The following is a 24,679-nucleotide window of genomic DNA, read 5'->3' as shown; positions in this document are numbered from 1 at the left end:
CCATTCATAAACAGTTACGGCAACAGCCTCACAGGGTGAAGTCCACTTTTCACAATCCTCAGATGAAAAGTGCTGAAGAGGAACAAACTAGGATAAATAAAGGACTACCCCGGTTAGGCAGCACCAGGCTGCTAAATACATCAGTCCCTAGCATGGGTTTTTCGGTGTTTCTACTGTCACAGTGAAGCAATGTGATAACCTCTCCGATCTTTCATCTGCTGAGAACTACCAGAAATGCCTGTTGAGTTCCTGTAAAACACAAACGGGCAATTCCAGTCAGACTGAAAGACAAACATTTAATTTCTACATTCTGTCACAGGTTCAGGATGAAAGCTGTTAATTTATTAATGATAAGTTATAGCTACATTTTCAGTGAAGTAAAGATTTGGAACAAAATATTGAAAAACCTTATTTCTCTGAGTATCAGTGCCAGTTTTGGGTCAGCTGAGCCCATAAAGACCTACTTATCCTACTCTGTTCAAATAGCTACCAGCTGCCAAGCACCTTCTCTCGTCCCGACACAGTAGTGTTCCACAAACATGTCATGATGCCAGTTGACAGGAAAGATGATACAGGTGACTGCTCTCTCAAGAGTGACACAGAGTAGTACACCTTAAACTTGATTAAATCCACTAAATAAATGCCAAAAAAAGCCCCCTAAACAACCCCTTCTTCTTCTATGCATTTTAACTACAATCATATTAAATTCAGCTGGAAATGTGACTTTCAGCTATCTGGGTTTCTATTACGCACTCACCTAACCCTCATCTCGACACCTGACAGAAGGAAGCTGTACACAAGACTTTGATTTTTCTTTTTGAATTGGAAGACATTAAGCACTCAAACTCTTTCATAAAAGATCTGAGGCATAAGCTAGGTAACATCCATGCAAGTAATGTTTATTCCCACTTAATCCAGACCTTAATGATCAAGAGATATCAGAAAAGTGTCAAAGGAGATAAACCAAGTTATCCCTAATAATGGATCAGCGTCTCCTCACCAGCAGAAACTGAACTGGGAGTTTCGTTCCTGCACCAGGGATACACTAAGATCTCAAAACTTAAATGTCAATACAATATGCTTGTTGATTCACTGGGAAAAGTACATACAGAGCTTCTGCTACAATTAGTGATGCTTTGAGGCTCCCAGGATAAACTTTATAAATAAAGGCCCTGCGGGACAAACCACAATTTTTTAATTTATTCTTTTTGTCTGTTTGAAGGCAAATTTCTTTTGCTTCTGAATAGTACAACAGCTTATATTTCATAGGAATAGGGATAAAGAAGTTCTAAGGGGTATTGCTGCATTGTTCCAGTATCATCCCTCAAAGGAACCATTACCATCAGTCACACATTGCTGCTTCTCCCATCCCCTCCACAAAGGGAACTGAAGTAGTATTCCGTTTCCATCGTAACAGATACATTGCGGGTGTGGTAAGGAGGGCAAGAATTAAGCCAAACATGCACTCAGACCATGATACATTCGACTGGAAAGTTGTGGGGAAACCCACGTAACCATTTCAGACCATCCCACGAGAAAATCATGCCTGGAACACAGACTAACTCTACGCTGGCTGCAGAGCACTGGATTTGACAGGTTTCAGTCACTAGAATGCCAAGAATCATTAAATGATCAAGAGAAAAACTATTGCTTAAACTCACTGCATAGTTGTCCATAACTCAACTATAAGATTTTTTTTGGGAAAAAAAAAAAAAAAGAGATAACACTGTTATTGCAGAGCACTCCTTTGTGCTATAGGCACAAAGCCACTCATCACAGTTATCAGCACACGACTTTAATGAATATATCCAAGCAAGTCCCGGACACAAAGAAACTGAAAGAAAAGCTGCGCTAGGATGCTTATGGAGACTTGTGCTGCTGAGGGCACACACTCCTATGTGCTGTACAAAGCAGATTAGCAGAAGTGCTACTGCCTTTGGGTCCAGGGACACCAAATGGCTGTGGGCTGCAAGACAAAGGTTCAACTACTGAGAAAGAGGCCACCTGTTGCCAGAAGGGAATATCACCTTCTAATCATCTAGAGATCATGCTTTGTGGACATAACATGAAAAATTTAAACGAGGCTCCTGAACTGCAGGATAGATGGAGTGACTGCAGGCACATAGTTTTAGATAACTGTGGTTACCAACTTTTAGCACAGGTTCCACCTCTTCATAATCATCAACTCAATTTTAGAGGATTTCAGCCATCAGCTGGTTCCTCAAGCATCCCTGATCAGGCAAAGGCAATCAGCCTCTCACTGGCTGGCACTACAGTCCTCATGGGAAAGGGCAAGGAGAAAAATTATCTGGATATCGCAGCAATTTGACAGTCACACCAACACTGCGCTTTCAGTTTATTTAACATCTGTCAGTAACTGAAGAAAAAAGAAAATCTTTTAGGACCTTCCAAGTGAGATGCCTAGGAACAGAGGTGCTGTTTCACTACTTGACAGGTGTATCCTTTCTGGAAAAAGCCCACAGGCAATTCTAGAGCACATAAACCCTGCCTTTTCCTTTAGTCCTTAAAGGAACCTAGCACAGAGTGGGAATTTTATCCCATCCCATGCAGAACTTTTTCTCACTGAATTCAATAGAACATAGATTATCTTAAAAAGGAGCTCTCTCTTCAAATAACAGACATGTAATTCCTAAGGCTTTGGAGAAGGCTTTAAACCTGTACTCAAGGATATTAACAGCATTTCAACTAAGTGAAAGTGTAAAGGTCATCACCATAGTTAAGTACAATCACTGCCCACCCCACTTCTAAACAGTTCAGTAAATGGCTCATTCTTTCTCTGACTGGCACTGTGTAGGCCACAGCCAGCCTCAGGTCAGAAAGAAAAACACCAAACACCTATAAGACACCTATAAGACACTTAAGCACATTATAGCCTTCAGTCCCAATTTTGCAGGCAGTTGTGTGACCTGGTAAAAATGTTTTTTAAGCTGTCCCAACATAAAGAGCTACAGAAACTTTGCTCATCTTATTTTGATTTTATTTCAGTTTTGTTTCTTTTCCAGTCTCATTCACTTTGGCCTTTAAGAAGACTGTTGTTTTTTTCTTTTTCTTTTCTTGTTGCTTTTTTTATTTTATTTTCCCATTTCCCATCAGTTTTCAATTCCAGGTCACCAGAACAGTCAATGGGGTAATCTGGCTGATTGACAGTGGAAAAAGGTTTTTATAGCTAATATTTTTTTATGATATTTAGATTAATTGAGAAATACTGAAGTATAACAATATAAAAGCTGTCAATTTGGTTAAAAAAAAAAGTTTTATTTGAAGAGTTTAACAAACAGCTGCCACCATCCCTTTAAAGACTATGTATGGCAACAGCCCTGAAAGCCTGACACGGCGAGGAATAAAGTTAGCATGCATACCCCTCAGCTCCCTTTTGCAGCACATAGGTCTCACTTCCTTGCTAATCGTAATTTGTCGTTCAATGACTTTTACATCTTTAAACTGCAAAGCACACACTGGAGTCGGGGGAGAGAGGGAAGAGCCTGTGCACACACTAGCAAGGCTCCATCTCTCCTTTTGTGCTGCCAGGGCTCAAACACCATAGCCGATGCATTCTAACCAGGATCCAATCCTTGACTTTGGGTATTCTATTTGTCGGAGTTCTTTTCAGATCATTTTGAATTTAGGGGCTAGGGCATAGTTTGGTTGGGTATTTTTTTTTTTTTTTTGTCTGTAGTTAATTCCCATTTCAAATAGTGCCACTACACACCTTGATAAAGAAATGAGGCTCTCCAAGAGCTTCATGCTTCTTCACAGCATGCTTTGCAAGCCATATCCATCCAGCTCTCCACTACTTTTTATTTCACTCTTCTTTCTTAAAAGGGTAACTCTAAGTAGATTTTCTTTCCATGTTTAAGGGGCTTTCTACATACTTGCATAGAAATTCCCTGACTCCAGGTGTGAAACTTCATGATCACACCACAACTTACACTCTTCTCTCTCCCAGCTCCGCACACAGCTACCATTTGATAAATACTGCTTTACCAGAAAAATGATTTTTCGCATGAGGCATTGCACTGAAGTCACTTGGGTCTTTGTCTGGTGGCCACCTAGATGACAGTAAAACATTTGACACTATTTTTAGGCTTTCCCAGCCATGTTTAATTCCCTTCACAGGGCAGATTTTAAGAATGCGAGAGCGCTGTTGTGAGCATGTAGCAAGGTGCTCCTTCTGCCAGCACAGTCCCTGCACAATCAGCATCTAATTCATTGCTTTTCAATGTGTTTTGAAATCTCTTGAGTAAGGAAAATGCTACATACCACAAAACATCTATGTGAAAAAGGTGAAAGAGAACACAGTCGAGGGGTCTTGGACACAACCTCTTTCTAGGATTTGAAACCTGTCAGTTATGTGGTATTGGCATATCTCATCTTTGTTTTAGAATAAAACTACACACATAAGAAAATCGGAGAGCAACTGGGATATTAGGTAGGTCTAAATTAGGTAAGTCTAATTGGGATATTAGGTAGATCTAAAACAGGTTTAAGGTTTCTATTTTATAATGAAGAAACTTTTTTTTAAAAGGTAGTTCAAGAAATACTTGCCTTCAGAAGATTATGCTGTTCCTTACTTTTTTGCAGACTTAACTTGAAGCCACAGACGGTGATATTAAATTATTGGTAGGAACTGACTGCAAGTTCACATTATGTTTGCTTTGAAACTGTAAATCATTACTATGATGAAGTAGTCTAACAGCTATAGAAGTAATAGAAACAAATACATGACAAAGGTAGGAGATGCATTTCTGGAATTCCTGGAAGAGATTCGTATTTAGCGTCCCTTGATGCAGTTGCAGAACTTTGATCTGCATGTTTAAACTCATCTAGATACTTCTGCTTAGCAGTCATATGCTAACAGAGATCTATAAGTTGGCAAATAGATAAAAACAGAAAACTCACCTTTTAAATCTTTTCCAGTAAATTCTTTTCTACCAAGTGGTAAAGAGGCAGAAGGCTTTCAAATCTGAAATATTTGCTTATCTAAAAATAGTAATAAGGAGGTATCTATTGAACATTGTTCACAGGAACTTTTAAGAAGCCATAGGGCAAAATAAGCATGGCCCTGTGCTCTCAGGGAACAATTTATGAGGTGTGCATGGCTGCAGCCTCTGTGCCACCAGACCTGCTAGCCTGCCACGTACTGCAGTGCTGGGAACGAGTTGCAGCAACAACACCAGCTTGCTACTTCAAAGTGACATTTTGCTAATAAACCTGAGCCGCTTTGGGATACCAACAAAAGTAACAGTCATGATCACTATCAGGCACTTCTCCACCCCAAAGCCAAAAAACTTCAATGTTAAAAAACAAGCAACTCCCCACACCCGCCAACAGTTACCAGGACTTAGTTGTTGGGGTTTTTTCCATACAATTGGTTTGTAGATATATGATAACTACACACTTACAGATCTTAAGACTGCATCAGCAGATGAGCTAATTGTGTTAATTAGCTGTTTGCATGCGCAATTACCCAATTTGTACAAACAGTCAAGGTGATCGTACATGTAAATTAGGCACAGATTTGCACAATTCACTCATCTAAAAATCTGCTATTCTACTAATTTTCAAGCACCAGAGATCAACAGCTAGAGAAGAGACTGGTGAGTTACTGTCTTTATGGTTCATACATTTACCAAGTTTTACACTCCTTTTGCATCATTTCTGTACACCACAGTGGGCAAGCGCACCTACACACATGGTCATACAAACATCATCATCAAATAAAGTCATACAAAGAGCGACCTGCATCCCCATGCAAACAGAAATTTACTTCTTGTCTCCTAAAGGTCTTATTTTCCCTTTCTTATCTCTTCAGTGCGGGGAACTGCTGAGCCTAACAAAGTAAACTTGGTTATACTTATCACATCAAGCTCAGAAAGCTCTACAAGGAGCAGAGACCCAAATAACTTTGATGCAAACACTCAACCTGAAGCCCCAAAGACTGCTTAATGTTTAAAACCCCTATACTGCCATGCTGACTATTTGGTTAGGGATCTTCAGACACAAATGGGTCATCTACATTTAATATGCAGTTATATCACAGTTTGCCAAACAAAGAGATGTTTGTATCATCATGGGGCTGTTGAGGGATTCCAGACTTGAGCACATAGCTATTAAAAAAAACAAATCCTCTGAAAATTGCACACCTCTCCCAACTCTGTTCAGCTAAAGAGGTTACCTTGGGAGGGGAGAATAGTACAACATGGACAGCAAAAGCTCAGCAATGGAGTAGTGCAAGTCAATCTCATGTACATATCTGCCTGCTTGAATCGACAAGGTAATAAAAAATTTTCAGTTCATCAGGGACAAAACCCCCACTAGCTCAGTCAAGAACTTGAAACTCATAAGCTGATAAACGCCAACACCTACCTTGCCCTTAGCAAGTTTGCAGACAACACTAAGCTGGGTGGAAGTGTTGATCTGCTGGAGGGTAGGGAGGCTCTGCAAAGGGATCTGAAGAGGCTGGACCGCTGGGCAGAGTCCAATGGCATGAGGTTTAACAAGGCCAAGTGCCGGGTCCTGCACTTGGGACACAACAACCCTGTGCAGTGCTACAGACTAGGAGAAGTCTGTCTAGAAAGCTGCCTGGAGGAGAGGGACCTGGGGGTGTTGGTTGACAGCAACTGAACATGAGCCAGCAGTGTGCCCAGGTGGCCAAGAAGGCCAATGGCATCTTGGCTTGGATCAGAAACGGCATGACCAGCAGGTCCAGGGAGGTTATTCTCCCTCTGTACTCGGCACTGGTGAGACCGCTTCTCGAATACTGTGTTCAGTTCTGGGCCCCTCATCACAAGAAGGATGTTGAGGCTCTGGAGCGGGTCCAGAGAAGAGCAACAAAGCTGGTGAAGGGGCTGGAGAACAGGCCTTATGAGGAGCGGCTGAGAGAGCTGGGGTTGTTTAGCCTGGAGAAGAGGAGGCTGAGGGGAGACCTCATTGCTCTCTACAACTACCTGAAAGGAGGTTGTGGAGAGGAGGGAGCTGGCCTCTTCTCCCAAGTGACAGGGGACAGGACAAGAGGAAATGGCCTCAAGCTCCGCCAGGGGAGGCTTAGGCTGGACATTAGGAAAAAATTTTTCACAGACAGGGTCATTGGGCACTGGAACAAGCTACTCAGGGAGGTGGTTGATTCACCTTCCCTGGAGGTGTTTAAGTCACGGGTGGATGAGGTGCTAAGGGGCATGGTTTAGTGTTTGATAGGAATGGTTGGACTCAATGATCTGGTGGGTCTCTTCCAAGCTGGTTATTCTATGATAGTCATATCACACAAATAACCCTTGATACAACATAGTCAAGAAGAATTTTAAAAACAAGTCTCCAGTCTCATCCAGTCTCAAGTGCCATGCATCTTAAAGTCTAAATAGCTATGGCCATTTACAGAACTTCCTCAGGGAGAAACAACACTTGTGCTAGAGAAGGAAGTAATCCAAATGACTAGGCTCTATAAATAGAGAGGGGTTCAAACTGCTACTGTCCCTCAGCACATATTACTGAAATGATTGTTGTGCTGTTGTCTACAGCTTCTTCCCTTCTTAACAAGATGCTCCCCTGGCCTCAGGCAAAGAGTCTGCTTTGGATGCATACAACTTAGCTCCTTCCATCTTCTTTCCTCCCCACACTAGTAGTCACTAAAACAAAAGACTCTTCCAGTCAACAGTCCTTACCCTGAGGCAGAGCTGTTATGGCTCCATGTATGAAAAGATTCATGTAGCAACACAACTGTAAAATCCAGAAGACAAATTAGGCCTCAATTTTTTCATCACTGTGCTGTGTGGTGCAAGTGTGCATAATCCAGTCAGGTACTCTGGAAGAATCTAAGGGTTTCACTGAACAATTTCTGATGCAGCTGCATTTGATGCAGCTGCATTTGATGCAGCTGTCCCATTAACTGCAGTGAACCAGTACTTCAACATTTCATCTGAATGCCCTGACTGATCCACCACTACTGGAAAGGAGCCTGGCTCATTCTTCCATGTTTGAATATTTATGCAGCACAGTGGCTTTAATGGTACCACTAAAGACTGAGCCTGAACCACCTTCTTCTTTATCTTCCCAATAAATAACTTCAAAAGCTACTCTGCCTGAGCGCACTTTTTCTTTTGTTGCATTAAGCAAAATCCTGAGTGCTATAAGTACATTCAAAATAGGAGTCAAATTGCGATTCCACATCCAAACATAAGTCAACGCCTTTCACACCTGGGGAATACAGAAGAGCCAGAGCCAGCTCAGTGCAGCACTCCTCCCTGGCACCACTCCCCAAGCGCATGTGTTCAAATGTGTTTATCTGGGAATGCTCAGGTCAGTCCTGTGCTGTAAGAGCATCTCCTGCAGCTGGAACATCCAAAGCAGGTAGTGCTCTATGCAGTAAACTGCTCATGCAGCAGGACTGAGAAAAAGACATCTCCTGGTCACCGGCTGTTACTGACTACAGGAAAATGAAAATACAGCATCTCCGCACCTGTTCACCTGATGGTGAAGGAAGGAAAAGCCATTACCGAGTGACAGGAGACAAAAAACCAAAATCCACTTCAGCAACTCATCCCAGCACTGGTGATTAATCTCACACTCCCACAGCCTGATGCACATTAACTAGATAATTAATAATTTCTTTAGGGACTCCAGCTCAGCAACTGTTTTATCAACCTGCACAGCATTAGGAAAGAGATGCTGCATTTGTGATCAAACTGCTGGAACTACAGAAATGTTCTGCAGGAACTGTAAAAGCTTCAGAGCAATCTGTGAGCCCAGTTTTACAAGCAACTGTAACATATGTGCAGAAATCAAGGCTGCTCTTTCACCAGTGCAATCACCAGGCTCAAAATTTGAGCAAGATCAGCATAACAACTAAGCGATGCTCAACTCCCACCCAACCCCCTATCACTCCCCAACAGAAGTGCTTTACAGTATTATTTATTTTAAAATACATTTTGCCTGATGCAGTAACGTAATATGTCAGATCATGCACTTTCACTATCTTTGGTGTGGTTAATAAGTGAGATACACTTACTTTAACAGCAAAAAGGTTAGATATTAAAAAAAAGCCACCGCAAACTTAAGTGTCATGAGACATCCAAATTCTATAAACCAAAGGCTTTCAAGTAATTTGGCGAGGAGCATAGTAATGCTTAGGATAGCTTTGCTAGCAGCTTTTTGCCATCCTCTGTGCACTCATACTCCACGTTCAAGGACAGTCATCAGGATCAGAAACACCATACCAAAGTGCTGGCACTGTATTACCTCCCCCAGCACTTAAAAATGGACTGCTGAGAAAAATCATAAGTATTCTTTCAGATATTAAACTCTCCAGTGTGTTAGATATGTCAGTATTAGGTGATTAAGAATGACTGATAATTAATAAATCACATCCACAGAGAGTGACTTCTTTCATCCTTCGAAAAGGAGAGCTAGATTCACAGTTCTGCCTAAAGAATTTCATCTTTCCAAGTGAACAATCTTGTGTAAATGCTGCTAATAAGGAGAAACTCCTTTTTCTCAATAGGTTTCAGAATAGTAAGTTATTTGGGCTGCTTTTCTACTAATAGTTTGCTGCTATCATCACTGTACAGGTGAGGGAACAGAGGCACACCATGTGCGAGTGTCTTGATGAATCCTTCCGCCACAGAGTAAACAAAGCCTCAACCGGTCCTTTTATCAAACAACTGTTCTTCCATCCGAGAGAAAGCTACAGCCTTTGGCTATGGCTCAGCAGAGAATCTCCCTTCTAAAACGTATTCTGCTCTTCAGACTCCAGTCCTGGAAACATGCTCATGCAGAACTTCAACAGTCATGCACACCTGCCCATGCAAGTGCAGCTGCAGGACTGGGCAGGTACCCATATATGCATATTTTAAAATCATGTTTTCTCTAAAGTCTGTTCCAAGATTACATTAGTAATAAAGAATGCATTTTCTTTCAGCGCATAACATAACTTAATTTGTATTTTGCCTTCATAGGATGTTAACTGAAAGACACAATATTGCAATTTTTAATAGTCTACTTTAGTATTTATATGATTCTGCTCACCATATTATTTAAGCCCCTTCATTTTCATAGTGTCAGTTACCATTATTCCATTAAATTAAATCCTTTTACAAGCATCTTTCTATAAACATGCACTAGAGATAACATAGCCACATGGTGAGGATTCACAGACTACAGTAAGCAGATTACACCTGTCTTGATTTTCAGTGTAGCTGTCAGTAGAGTATATTCTTCCATCAAGCTGCACGCGCATCTCCTCATTAAAGCTACAGGGGAGAATAATTGCAGAACAGTACATCGCAGTTTACCAATTGGTCTTGCATACATAATGGCCTACAAAAGAAAAATTGCATCCTTTAACAGCTGGGAAAATCTTTAAGTTGTTATTATTACTATTACAAAATACTCAGCATTTTAAACTATGCAATAATTTGCCTCCTCTATGCAAAGCAGACAGATATAGGTGATTGGGTCCAAAAAAGGCCTTACAATCCCTGTCCATAAATACAATTATTTTTCCCTTTGCAAGCACTCCATTCCCCAACCTTCTATTCTACAGTAAAACCCCCTCCTCCTGAGACATTATTCTGATTGCAGAGTAAGTCTTGAAAGCAAATGGGTAGTTTTCCCAATCTCCTAAATTCTGCTTCTGAATGTTAAGCATCATATTCCCCCCAGGTGCGCTCTCCTCAGAGGGGAGATAATGACTCTGTCAGATCCCTATTGTCTTTCTCCCATCAGCCAGGGGAAAGGAGGGTCACATTGTCAGCCCATTATCTCCAGCCACATTTGAGACCTTCCACCAGCCCTCAGCACCACTAGCAAGCCTCCTTGCTCAGCAGCTGGCTGCGGTGTTGCCTACCCTATCCAGACAGAGAGTGCTGGGGAGATAGCCAACATCTCAAGATGGTGCAGAAGGAAGCAGTTCACTGATGTTTCTGTCCCTGGCCATTTGCACTCCAGGGCTGAAGCACACAGAATATATTGAACAGATGGTCCTCTAAAGCATAGAGAAGACTACTTTTTCATCCATGTTGATAGTTAAGATATCTGACCTGTGCTTGTGTTAACAGATAAAAGTTAGATCCATTTTAGTTTGGATGCCATTTGCATTCCAAGATCCCAAAAAGTCGGGACCCTCAGCTCCACTCAGCATCCACACCCATCACTTTTCAGGCACATCTGTTCACTACCAGCTCTTACTTCTAACACAACAGATGACATAAGGGAAAAAGCACGGCCACAGGAAAAGCCAGTTTCTTCAGATGAAACAAAGTCAAGTTTTTCTCACTAGCCAAAGAGTCAAAATATCCTAAGCACATATTTGGGGCACAGCAGGACATCCTGAAATGCTCTCCTACTCTCCTAAACCATGAGCTAAAAGCTGAGGGACTTGAGCAACAAGAGCGCATGCTACTGGACTAGTCTTGAGTATTCTGGTTCTCCCAAAAGATTTTCCCACGATGAAAGACCCCAAAGAGACACTTCTGTGCAAGCAGCCCAAACCCCACCTTTTTCCAGCTCTGAAGGACAGTGGACATAAGCCACCTCAGCATGTAGAGGGACACTTACCATGTAAACACGTCTGATTGCTAGCAGCATTAAAAATCATTGAAGAACAAAATTGCTCTATGAAATGCTTTTGGTACCAGCACCACAAATGACTTGCTGCTGCACTTTAACCAGCTGCACCTCCCAGACAAGCTGGCATGCTTCAGGCTTTCTTCCAGTCTACATCAGTTTGTTACTCATAACAGGAAAGCTCTGGTGACAGAAGCTGAGCAGAGAACAAACTGAGTAGAGCCTGCAATGAAGCAATCTTTAGGTTTGTATCAGACAACTGCAGGGCAAGGCAACATCACATACTCATGGGTTAATTGGCTGCGCGTTAGAAGAGATCACCCGGCCTGACCTCCTGTGTACACACTGGCCATTAACTTTCACCCATTTAAAGCTGCTTTGCGCTCAATAACTAACTGCAGCACTTTTTTAAATTCACAACTTTGGGTAGAGACAATTCCTGGACATCTCAATCACTGCTTACTTTACTCAAAAAGAAGCAAAGGAAAAGAAAAAAAAAAAACCAAACAGCTCTGCAGCAAGGCCCAGCTATGACAGCACATGGACCCAGGGCTATTTTGGCTTTACTCTGTGAAGAGGAGCCCAGAGAAACCTCCTGGGGCTTAGTTCCCATTTCAACCCTTGCTCACAACACAGTCTCACAGTAAAGAAGCCAAAGATAGTTTTGCTATTGATTTGCCACAGCAGCAGAGTCTAGCCCTTTGGAAGAAGTTTCTTTGACTTCACTAGTTCTGGACCAAAACATTAAACTAGAATGCATTAACTAATATAGCTTGTATTAAAAATAAACACATACATATATAAACAATAAAATACATATAAAACCATAAAATATAAACACATACATACAAACTGTGTTTTTTAAAGATTAAGGATTAGAGTTCTGTAAAAATTCCTTCAACTACTGTCCCCTGACATTACTGACCATGTACTTTCAACTTGTCCATTTAAAGGTACTCTGTAACAAAGCAATCCTTAATTAAGTATCAGAATATGTTTCTCATGACTTCTCAGTAGAATTGCGTTTCCGGAGTATCTTTATGAAATACTGTAATTCTACTTCCATGCTCTTACTTTAAAAAAAGTCAGCCTGGCTGGAGAGAACACAGGCACAAGATTACAAGCCTACTACTGCCTAAGCCATAATATTAGCTAGAAATTGCCAAACTAGGAAACTAGTTTTCCTGGATGGAAAAGGAAGGGTGAGCCATACACACCACTGACAAAAGCACTGAAAGAAAGTTAAAAAAATAATTGGATCAACTGAGTGGAGAAACCAGTGCCAGATATTTCAGTACATCAGGACTCTGACTATCTATCAGAGAAGCAAAGCCCTGATCAAGTCACATGCCCTTTACTACAGAAGATAAGATCAAGAGGTTTCAAAGGAAACTGATGGTGACAGTTTCTTCATTTGTATGCAATGTGACATGCCAGATCCAAACTGTTGGCTACTTTTTGAACTATTTGTCAGGGGAGAGAAATGATTATTTTGTTTTATATCTTACTTTTAAGAACTCCTAGTCATTTGGGGGTTCTTCCCCCTGCTCCATGCCCCATCGCCCTCTTTTTTATTTTTCAGCCAGGATTCAAACATTCACCTTTGATGTAATATTTTTGCTGCACATCAGAATAGCTATGCCAAGCTTCAGAAAGGCACTTGAATACAGAGAATGAAAAGGATGACATCACTTCAAACATGAACTTTTAATAAAGTTATCCTCAAGAAACATCCCTTGTGATTATTTTTTTTACCCTGCATTTTCCCATGCATTTGCAATAATTCAAATCACTGCCAGGCTAGGGGCTATAGTTGTCTCCAAACCACCAACTACACACACACAGAAGTATTTCTTCCTGTTGCTGACCACTTCTGTCAAAAGAAGTGTCATATTTAACACAAAAAGTGACTATGTAAGATCATAAGTTGCTTGCCTAGCCAGTAGGCTGGGTAACAGTTACATTCACAGAGCAAATAAAGTAAATGAGGAACTTCTGCCTACCCTACCCAAGCCCTGACAGGTTTCAGCCTAGTGTTCCTTGTTAGCACACAAAAGCTGCAGTCAGTCTAGTTATATTTGTTATTAAACTTCCTCCAAAACATGCCCTTCTTTGCAAAAAGTACCAAAAGCTTTATCAAAGTTCATTGGTACCAAAGAAAGGCACCACTATTCATAAGCCAGTGATACATTTAAGGTAACAATACTCTCCCAGAAGTGCTGTGAATCCTTCAGAAACTGCAGCAGTTACAGCCACGTAAGTATCTGAAACAGAGACAGCCAGACACAAAAAAATATGTTGCAGCCTCTTGAGTGAAGAAAAAGGTACTCAAACCACAGGAAAATGATACAACATTCACTTCAAGGTCTGCTATAGCGCAATAGATCAGATTTTACAGTTGTATCTTTTTTTTTTTCTTTTTGAAATACAAAAGATAAATATTCAAAATGTTTCAAACTTAAATAAATACTTGCAAATCCTGGAATGCTAATAAAGGATACTGAATTTAAGGGCACAAGTCTAAACACCTTTCAATATAAAGGAAAAAAACAGTTCTTCCAGTAACATTTCTTACTCAGCCCAAATATTTTTGAAGCAAATAGTTTGGAAATACATGGCTTATATATATGAGCCTTTTGAGAGTTTACACAAGTATTTACAGGGAAATTACTGCAGTATACAGGTTTCGAATCACTTAGTCTTAAAAAGCATATGACAATAACTATACCACTTAAAGCTACTGCCAGAAACTCCAGCCAGTAAAGTTTTATCCTATACCATCACATGCTCCCTGTCTACATAGCCCAGACTATCTTTGGGTCTGTTGTAGCCACCCCCAGAGGACTCCTGCTCCAGCCCCATTTCTACTCAGAGCTGCAGCTGCACTTCATCTGCATCTTGTCCTCTGACACAGACCAGGTTAAAAAGGAAAGCAAACGCGCTGGAAGTTTCCTTGCTATCAAACTGAAGCCTCTCATTCTGTTTTTTTTCTACATTCATGAAGCAACACAAAACTCTCACAAAGCACAGTAAAGCTGGTGTGGCCCAGCACTTGCCTCTCCTACTTCTGCTTATGTGAAAGCCATTGCACCAACAAACACTCTAAGAAGTAATTTTAAGCTGCCACTAGCAGACAAAAAACTGGGACAAATACCTCTCCTGGGCACACTCATGGTCTCAAATGACTTAGTAATGGCAGGGAGAGCTTGCTTGCACCTTGCCCACGTGTGACTATCCGGTTGTGAGGTGAAACTTCATTTTGATACACCCAGCCCCACAACAAGCATCCACAGTTGCAAAACACTTGCATAATTTACATTCTAGCACATGTTATTGTGCATGTCCCTGCCAGCATAGCAGGTGCTTGCTGAGGGTAACCCTGGTAAACACCAAACCAATAGAAAAGTACAACTCTAGAAGAAATACAAATTGAAAATGCAAAACCAAAAGAGGCATTAGGGATTACTATGTTTTGAAACTATCAACACATTCATAAAGGATACAAAACCTCAAGGACAAGGTAGTGAGATACTGCAGGCATGCAGTATCCAGCATCCTCATGCAACAGCATCCTCATCATCCAACTTCTGACACCAAACTTAAATGGAAAACTTAGATTTCGTAGGCTCACTCAGAGATGAACAACATGGCAAGAAACCAGCTTTTCTAAAGTTGCTCAAGAGTAAAGCCTGTAGAAGGTGGCCCCTTGAAGTGGCTAATGACCTGCATTAGGAGTCTTGACAGGTATAGGTAGCTCTTATATGCTTAGCAGGCAGCCTGGGCTCAAACAAACTGAAGTAAATACTGGTTCACTCAAATACACTGGGCTGCAAGTAAAAAAACGAGCTATTTGCTGTAACTGTACCCACTACTGGAACAACAACTTCCAGAGACAGACAGGCTTTCAGATGTCGTTAACTGAGTCAGCCACTTAGGGTCGACTCACTACCAAGTACGAATCACTTCCATCAGGTTTTTAAATCAGGTGTTAAAACCCAGGTGAAACTCATTACCTCCCTCCCCCAGGTGCTAAGCAAATCAGTGTTTCACTCCTTCCTGAGGAGCAACACCTGAGGTGCTGGGTGGGCTTGTGGCTCCTGCCAAAAAAAGAGCACTGGTGACAGTGATGACTGAAACTGGGAAGGACTGGATAGATGGCTGGGCCCCCATGGGAACAACGAGGTGGTGGATAGCTCATTCTGGACCCTTAGGTAAAGCCTATCCTGTATAGCTACTGTGTGTTTGTTTAATCACTGGGAGATGGAACAATTAAGAAGTGCTCAATACCCTTCTCCCCGACACACAATGTAACACCTTAGTCATCAAATCGCCCTATTGTGCTGCTCAATACTTTCTCTAAGAGTAGGAATATGAGAGTATGTCCAAAGATAGCAATGAACACACAAGGTAATTATTTTTAAGCTTGATAATCACAATCAATAGTTTCTTAGCAAAACTGATGAGCTGGAGTTGGCTCCTATTTTTAACCAGTAAAATATGCAGTCAAGACTTGAATTACCCCATCGGGCAAGTCTCCAAACTCGTAATGACTGCCAGCCCAGAGAAGGATGGGTCCTTGGTGGGTCTTGCTCCCTTCCTGAGCATGATGTCGAAGTATTTTTTCTGTAGACTGTAAAGCCAGAAGTGTATTGTAACCACCGCCTAACTTCACTGAAAACACCAGACAACAATTTAACTCCATATATCAAAAAATAGTTATACGACTCTAAAAAAAGCCGTAGGATGTTTGCTTGATTAATTTGAAAGATAAACTCCTCATAGAACAGTGCCATGTGCCTTCCAGGGGTGTGCAGTTAGGGACAGATGAATACAAGTTGAAGACTCGTTAGAAAGCTCAGACCCTCTCCCTGCTTCAGTAAGATTTTTCCCTAAAGTAATCTGCCTCATCTTTTGCTGTTCCTTGTTTTTTTCTAATTTCAAAAGCCCTCACTTTCCCTGTTACTGTTGGGAAACTCCTTCAGTTGCTGACGCTCCTGGGAAGGTGTTTTTCACCCTACCACAGAGTCTAAAATTGTTCCAAACATTCAGTACTGCAGCAGTACTTCCCTCTTGGAAGAGAGAACCTGCTTTCATTTGGTTTGTTTCTTCTACCCACTCATCAAAAGCAACAGTGAGTCCAAGGCAGCGGTACAACACCATCAACAGTAACTGTTACCTCTGCAACAAAGGGGAAGGGTATCAGGAAACACACCCATCCTTGATTACTGGGAAAATATTGGGGATAAAAATTGTCAGCAGGGGTAAGTAATTTTGTATCAGCTTACAAAGACTAAGGTAGGAGACACCAGCATCAGCCCTCCATTCATTAACTGGATGGAATTACAGGGGTTCAGAGGTTGCATAATTACACAAGCAACCAACGTTCCCTTCATTTTCCTGTTGTAATCCCTCTCTCTAGTTTCAGACATTTTCAACTTTATTTCTGATGTCTGCTGCTGGATGAAAATGTCTGAGTGATGAAGGTCTCCACAAGGTGTCCATCTGGGTCAGCAGCTCTTGAAGAGGGGCTGCATGTCAGTAACGCAAGGAAAGCAGCTCAGTGATGCCATCATTTCCAGCCATCTAACATGACACCCTCTCTGCTAGGAAGTGACACTGCTGTACATGATGTGGGTTTTTGAAGTCTCCCCCAAACATTATATGTAGTGTCACTGTTTATTAAAGATAACTAATGCCCTAAGTCTTTATTTACTTCTGTTTATTGCTATTTTAGCAAGAGTCACCAGAGAGTAGCTATGCTTCTGGTCCACCAGGGTTCTTTAATCACTGCTAGTAGGTAAAATCATGTGTGACAACTAATCCAAAAAGCAGATTATATTTACTTTGGCTACAGTGGCTTGCAATTCGTTAAAATCAACAAAGCCTTTTCATTAGCCCCCTGCTGATGTCCTAAAACCAGACATTTCAAGGGTCTCAAAGCACAGAGCTACACATGTGCAGCAAAGCCAGGACTCACAGACTTACTGTTGCCATACTTACCATAAAATCTTATTAAAAACAACAGCAGACTTCTTATTTTCTTTCATAAGATGGCTTAACTTATGATCACAAATTCCAAAATCACAATCTTAGAGGCAGGGCTTCTTAAATTTTGAAAACTATGAGTGAATCAGCTGTACAATTACCAGTGAAAGACTTGCTCAGGGTTTTGTGTTGTAAAAAAAGATATCAAAAGGCCATAAGGAGTGAAAATAGAGATTCAGTAAGTCTAAATATTAACCTACATGCTTGCTGAGCCCCCTGCATTCTGGAACCCATTTGAATAATTAAGTTACTAGTTAACAATGTGATCTTGCAACTCTTATTCTCAGTAATACCATGATCTCTGGCCATGATCTCCTGACAATGCTGCCTCAAACCTTCAATCAGGAAAGCATACGAGAGGAATATCAACATGTCAGAGAAGATCTGGACAAAGGCACATAATGTCCCATAAGTTATGAGACATCCCATCTCCTCACTGACATCTCGGCTTTTCAAACATCATCAGGGAGCTCACAAACCCAGAGCCAGCCTTACCAAGGGCCACCACTTATCCAAACTAGGAAACGAATGCATTAGAAGTCCATGTAATTTTTTTTCTCTCTCAGTATCAGTATCAGTAAGGTACACATTTTTGGTCACTACCTCATCTTGGAAAGTGACTTAAACAAAATTCTTGTCACCATGAAGAAAGCCACTCCTGACCTGCATTCTACTATGCAGACATACTTATTTCCCACATCACAGCTGGATGTGGGTGTGGATCTGCCGTGCCAATTTCCATGTCTCCTGCTGAAATGAAGCTTCTTGTTTGTCCCCCAAGCACAATCTTGAACGTTGTCAAGGCCAATTATTAGACATCACTTCACACGAGGCTTTCCCTAATATGCAGACCTCCAGTGGTCTAAAGGGAAGCCAAGAGCAATCCTTCAGCGAGACAACTCAAGTTCTTAAGCACACGAACCACTGTGGCACCAGGCTTCCCCTGAGACAAGAGGGTCAGTTCATGTCCTGCTGGGCCACTGTCCATCAGCCCTCCAGCTGGTTGCAGCCCCTCCAAGTTCACACCATGAACACAACAGCTGTCTACTAAAGCAGACAAAAAATCCAGCCTGGGAGGAAAACCGAACTACAAAGCTTTTCTCCAATGGCTAATCAGAGTTTTGTCCACAGGGAAAACTGAGCCCCATCTGATATTCAAGTTATAATTTTGGCTTTCCATAATTAAAACTATTGTTGCCATGGCAATACAGAGGCCAGTGAAAATATACACAAGGCTAATGTCATGTCTCTTTGGTGATACAATTTGTTGTCCCAGTCTGGTCTGTGCCAGGATGGAACGAAACGTGACTCACAGAAATAGTTGGCTTGACGAGGTCTATTATTTAGGCATCAGATGCCGTGTGTGCTGTAAGACCACTTTCTCAGGCTCCCTAACGTGATCATTAATCCTGTTAAAGTCAATAGTGGTTTTAAAGGTAATTTCAAAGAGAACAGTCCTTGATTCTACGCTACTAAATTTATTGAGGCACCATAAAGAAAGAAAGAAAGAGAAAAACATAGAGAGAATGATAAAGAAGAATAACCACCAATCAGAAGGATTAACATATGTAATATGAGAAATAGATACAAAATTAAAATAAAAAAACTTGATTAAAAGTTCAGTACCGCAAACACTCACAGTTTGGTTGGCACTTACTTATTCACTTGAAACTGTGATCTCTGTTGCACGTGTTGTAATAAAGCAGAAATTGCAGGTCATCCAGTGACTTCTGAATACCAACATGTAATCTACCATTTAGGAGATATCATAAAACTTACGTCTTTCTCTATGACACACACCTACATTTGCAAAATTCACATAGGCACACCACCAGATTTTTTATAAGATAGGACAACAATTTTAGCAGTTTTGTGATTTGCAGTCCAATTATTTCTTACTCACATGGAAAACTCTATCTTTATTTGGATTTCTTAGTGCACAAGAGTCTGCTCACATGGAAAACTTAGAGGTGTAACTGCTAATTTTTAGCAATACAATAGTTGTACAGGAATATCCACTACAACATAAAGGTGAGTTGCAGAGATTTATTCTCTGTAAAAATCCTATTAATGACCATGTCCACTGGTATCAACCAGAGTTTTGTTTCCTTCTGCCACAGAAAGCTGCTCACATGGGCTAAGCACAAATAAGACAGCTGTTGGCTGAAAGGAGGGCAAGTGCCAGATAGGAATGAGATCCAGGAGATCCACCAAAGCAAGGAGGCAGACAGTTCTTATGTAACCAGGATTACTACATGTCTGCTGCAAAGCAAAATACTTTTTGTTATACAAATCCTAGCGTGAAAGTGCTTTAGCTGCCACGTGGCCCCTGAAGGTTGAATTATAGATGAGGGGACTGATGACAGAAGATCTCTGGGCCCATCAGGGTTAAGCAGCAAGACAGAGTATGGGATGTGGAACAAGAAAGTTCAGCAATGGCATCAACAGAGAAGGACCAGGAAGACCTGCTTCAGAGAAGTGACACCACACGGAGTCTTCTCAGAGAGCAGCAAAGGAAATCTGGGCAGTTCCTCGAGGAACAGATCTAGCACCAAAGTCCAAACAGGGTAGGCCAGAGGATGCCTTACAGGCAGAGGGTGACCAGGGTCGTGGCAGTATAGTATATATCTCAGCAATACAAAAAATTCAAACCCTAATGCTTTACCCCCACTGTTCTCCCAACATGAAAGAAGAAAGAAAAAGGCATAACAGCAGTTGGACACATCATTTTATGCCCTCTTGGAAGGAGCTCAGATGCTCTGTTCATTAGCACATGATAAAACTCTATAAAAAACCACATGAGGCCATGGAACAAGAATGAGAGGAAAAACTAATGGGCCAGAAGAACAATAAACTGACAGATGGGAGGTCCCATCTCAAGAAGAATTTGAAGGAATGAAGAGATGTATTCTTGGAAGAGGAAGGGTACATCAGGTAGCTGACATATTGAGTTTCCAGGAAAGAGGGTAGAGTATTAATGACAGTGCAGCTGACGGTTTCAGTAGCTACCAACGAAATGATTTACCCTTCTTTTTCAGCTGAAGATATGTGAGAATACGGCAGCTGATTTACATACATCATCATAACTTCCATAGGAATATCAGATTTCTTTTTACAGACTTGTAGTATCAGCTTTGCAGGTCAGTGTCAACATCTAACACAGCTGCTGGAGACAAAGGGGAAGATTCAGAGACACTGAGGTGCCTAAAACAGGGCTTAACCTGAATTTAATTGCCTAATTATAAAAGTGATTCCAAAATCCTCTGCTTCAGAAACTGTAAATGCAGCACGGCTAATATAAAGACCACTGGAAATCAATTCCTGCTATTGTGGCAGCCACATGCCTGCACCTTGCTAAACCTCACATGGATCCAGATAGAGGTCCCTAAATACTGCCTGTGTTGTGAAAGGCCCCAGTCCCAAAGGTGAGCTTGGGCTAACACACAGTAACAGTGCCTTCTTTTCATTCCCAGTGATGGAATTACAGCTTGTTTTACCTGGGTAACACATTAAATACAAAATTGTATTGGGCCCAAATTGTATGCAAAATCTTGTTCAGTACAAGGAAAAAAGAACAGGCACCAAGAAAGCTGCAGAATAGTAGGTTTTCAACTCTAAACCAGATTTGGTAATATCAAGGCTTTGGAGTATACGAAACAAATGAGGGACCAGCCTGGTGTTTGATATTATTTCCAGTCTGACTTTAATATGTTCTCACCATTTGCAGATGTCCTGTCTATTTCTGACATCCTTTAAAGCATGTAGATTTTGCTACAACAAAAAATCAGGTTGTGGGTTTTTGCCAGTAACAAGCTGATGTTGCTCAGAGCAGCATTAAAATGCTATCATGCTGTTAGATTCAGTAACCTATTTTCTCTACTAGCACAGATTGTACTTTAGTTTTGCCCTTACACCTACCAAATTGCTGTTTGTTACAACATTTCATTTTGAAGGTAGTTTGCCAATCTCAAAACCAATGCTGTTTTCACCAAATGAAAGAGGGGTTTCTAAAGGAGTGCAATAGAAGCAGGAGCTGGTCATCTTTTTATACTTCAAAAATTTTTTTTTAAAAAAGCAGTAATGCAAAATAGAGTTGTATTTCTTTACTTTTCAGCAGGACTCCAACCTCCATGTGGTGACTCAACAGATATTGGTACATGTGTTAGTATAGAACAGGTTTTATAGAGTAAATAGATATGGTATGTATCCCATAGATGTGCATGGTCCTAAACCTACTGACATAACAACCAATGTATCTAACACATTTTCTCCCTTTGCTTCCTTTCATTTTTAAGCCTCTTTGAAAATCCCTCTCCCCTCACCTCTTCTCTACCAAATATCCGATTTGGGTCACTTCCATCTGTAGTTCTTTAAATGGACTGGTCTGTGATGAAGACAATGAGACCAGAAATGAGCAGGTACAGTCAAACAAACACAGGCATTCCAGCTAGGGCACTTCTAGGACATTAAATATAAATACTAAATAGGCTGGAGAAACACAAAAAAAAAAACCTGAAAAAAGAGACCAAACTACAAGAAACCAGTCCTATCGATTAGCTGATTAGTTTGCCTGTGAGTGATTAGTCAGAAAGACTGGGATTAGTCAGTCCAGCTCTGCCTCCCATGAATAAAATGTGGGGAGGACACCCTTTCACACCCTCGGTGACAGATGATATCTGTTTTCTCCTGCGAGTTTGAATTTAAGAGCCACTGAAGCTCAGCAAGAGTATATTCTGGCTCAAATGAGCTGAAAATTGCATTCAATTTGAATTTCAAAACCAGAGAAGGAGGAATGGGGGGAGAGGGAGGGAGCTCAGCAGGACCCATCAAGCCAGGTCCTTCCTGCGGCAGGTCCAGCCGGCTGCGGAGCTGAAACCCAGGGCATGATGCAAAGGAAAGCGCATAGCTGGACAACAGCCCAGTTAGAGTTTAAAAATAAACGTTTTGCTGTCAGGATCAAAGCAAACTCTGCTTTTATGTATATTACAAGCTATATGTTCCGAAGAAAAAAGATTCTTCTGGTTATTTGAGTAAAGAGAGGCAGTTCGAAGGTAAGACTGGCCAGAGAGAGGGGGTGCCAAGCTTTTCCACTGGAAAATCTTCAATAAAGCAGTCTAATCTGAAAGTACTTGCCATCCCCTTGAACACAGTGTATGTACTGAATGTATGTGCTGAACTTTCCTGAACATAAGGTTCATTTAGGGTTACTTTTTAGCGTGGGTTAACATTTAATTTATGTCTTTGTGGGTGAAAGGATTATTTCCCCTTCCCTTTGTGCATTAAATTTACAGTTATATCTGATGACACTGAAAGAAATGGGAGTTATGCCTGCAACCCAAATATATCCTGTAATTTGATGGCATGATAGTAGTTGGTCTCTTTAGTGCAACTGATAATGTCCAATATTCAATATAATAATGATAACACACCAAATCAAGAGGTTCTTCAGCAAATTTCTTACCAGCTTCAGTGTGCAATTTGATCTAAGGGTTTGGAGTAGTAATAAAATAATTACAATTAATCATGAGTAATAATTAATAACTTAAGGATTAAAATGCGTCCATTTATACATTCTGAATCAGCATTTTCTATGTACCCCTGAGAGGCTTTTAACTTCCCTTCCTAAACAGAATGCTTGCAATAGCACTTCATAACCAGAGAGTCCAGCCACCAGAGAAACTGGTTTTATTTTGTCCAATGATATTTGTTATGTGGCATTATGTTCATGAATAGACAGGTCGCTGTTACACCCAATAATATATCCTCTGATGCAGCTTATATTTCAAAGCCCAATGATGTTATTGCAAGGTTTTCCCCTTTTTTCCAACTAAGTGGTTTTTTCACTGATAAATCAGTAAATTGCCAGCTTTATACATGTGTGTAATGTGAGCCAGGATCCAGTCCCAGAAGAAAAAAACCCCAAAATCTGAGGTCAATTTTCCTGGCCATTGCATTAATAAAAGCTCCCAGGCATCAAAGTTAAGCACACACTAACTGATATACCTTAGTATGCTATGCCTTCAGCAAGTCTTTGATTTCCCTCTACAGCAAGACTGTAGTAACACACAAAGTGAGATAGTGTCCTGTTCTTAAGGTTTTTACATTATCAAATTAATTTTTTACCTGTTCTTTTGGCAGATAGATTGTTTAAACAAACTCTAAATTCTTCTTGCAAACTTTGCACCACACAGAAGAAAAATTTCCAAATACTACAGTATAAAAATACATATGCATTCACAATCATATGAAAAACCTGTTGCACATCATCGTGCACTAATGTGCACCACATTGGTCAGAGGAACTGCTCAGAGTACAGGACACTGTATATATCCAAATATGGAATTACAAGCCTCACTTTGGCAGGCATTTTTTGGTATTATTGTTTCAAGTTTCATTCTTGCATTGTCCTCTTGCTGACTAGACTGTAATGCCTCAGAAACAATGAACTCATGTTGAACTCACTAAATGCTACCATTTTCTTAATACAGACCACCAGAGGACCATTTCTGGAGAGGAGGAGGAGGAATACACAGAACTGGCTCCATCACTCCATTTCTCAAAGAAAGCTTTCTTTGTACATTAGATTATCTGCCATTACAATGCTTATTTTACTGAAGACTATACTCCCTTTGCAGGAGGGAAAAGTGAACAACAAATATGCAAAATATATAGCATACTCCCAAAAGATCAGTCTTCAGACTGGAGCTTCTAGATCTAATGCTACTAATAATGCACAGTAAGAGTATCAGCCTGATGACAGCATTGCATTAAATAGCTCCATGACTTTCAGACCAGAGCCAAACAACGTTCAGTCCGCTCTGGCCCATCTGCACCTACTCATGTGGACATGCCCCTGATGTTGCTTTGCTCTTCCAGCTGGAGAGGCCTGGCCTGATCCCTCTATGGCTGTTGGCACTCAAACTGCTCTGTCGTCTGAGCACCGTTAGCAGGCAGAGAGGAACACTGAGCAAGCGTGGGTGACACAAGCATGGCATCAGAGGAAATACTTGACAATTTCTCCAAGGTATTGAACATTATACTAGTTCAGCTGAATGGC

At 41.0% G+C, this 24,679-nt stretch overlaps 1 protein-coding gene across 10 annotated transcripts in view; it reads right to left on the bottom strand.

The window, feature by feature from the left end:
• ESRRG (estrogen related receptor gamma) overlaps positions 1–24,679 on the bottom strand; it is a 402,243-nt gene that overhangs the window by 274,438 nt on the left and 103,126 nt on the right. The window lies entirely within an intron of this gene.

The sequence above is a fragment of the Phaenicophaeus curvirostris genome, chromosome 2 (genome assembly GCF_032191515.1).
Source record: "Phaenicophaeus curvirostris isolate KB17595 chromosome 2, BPBGC_Pcur_1.0, whole genome shotgun sequence".
Lineage (NCBI taxonomy): Eukaryota > Metazoa > Chordata > Aves > Cuculiformes > Cuculidae > Phaenicophaeus > Phaenicophaeus curvirostris.
The sequence above is the reverse complement of the archived record's forward strand: the minus strand, read 5'-3'. Positions and strand labels throughout refer to the sequence as shown.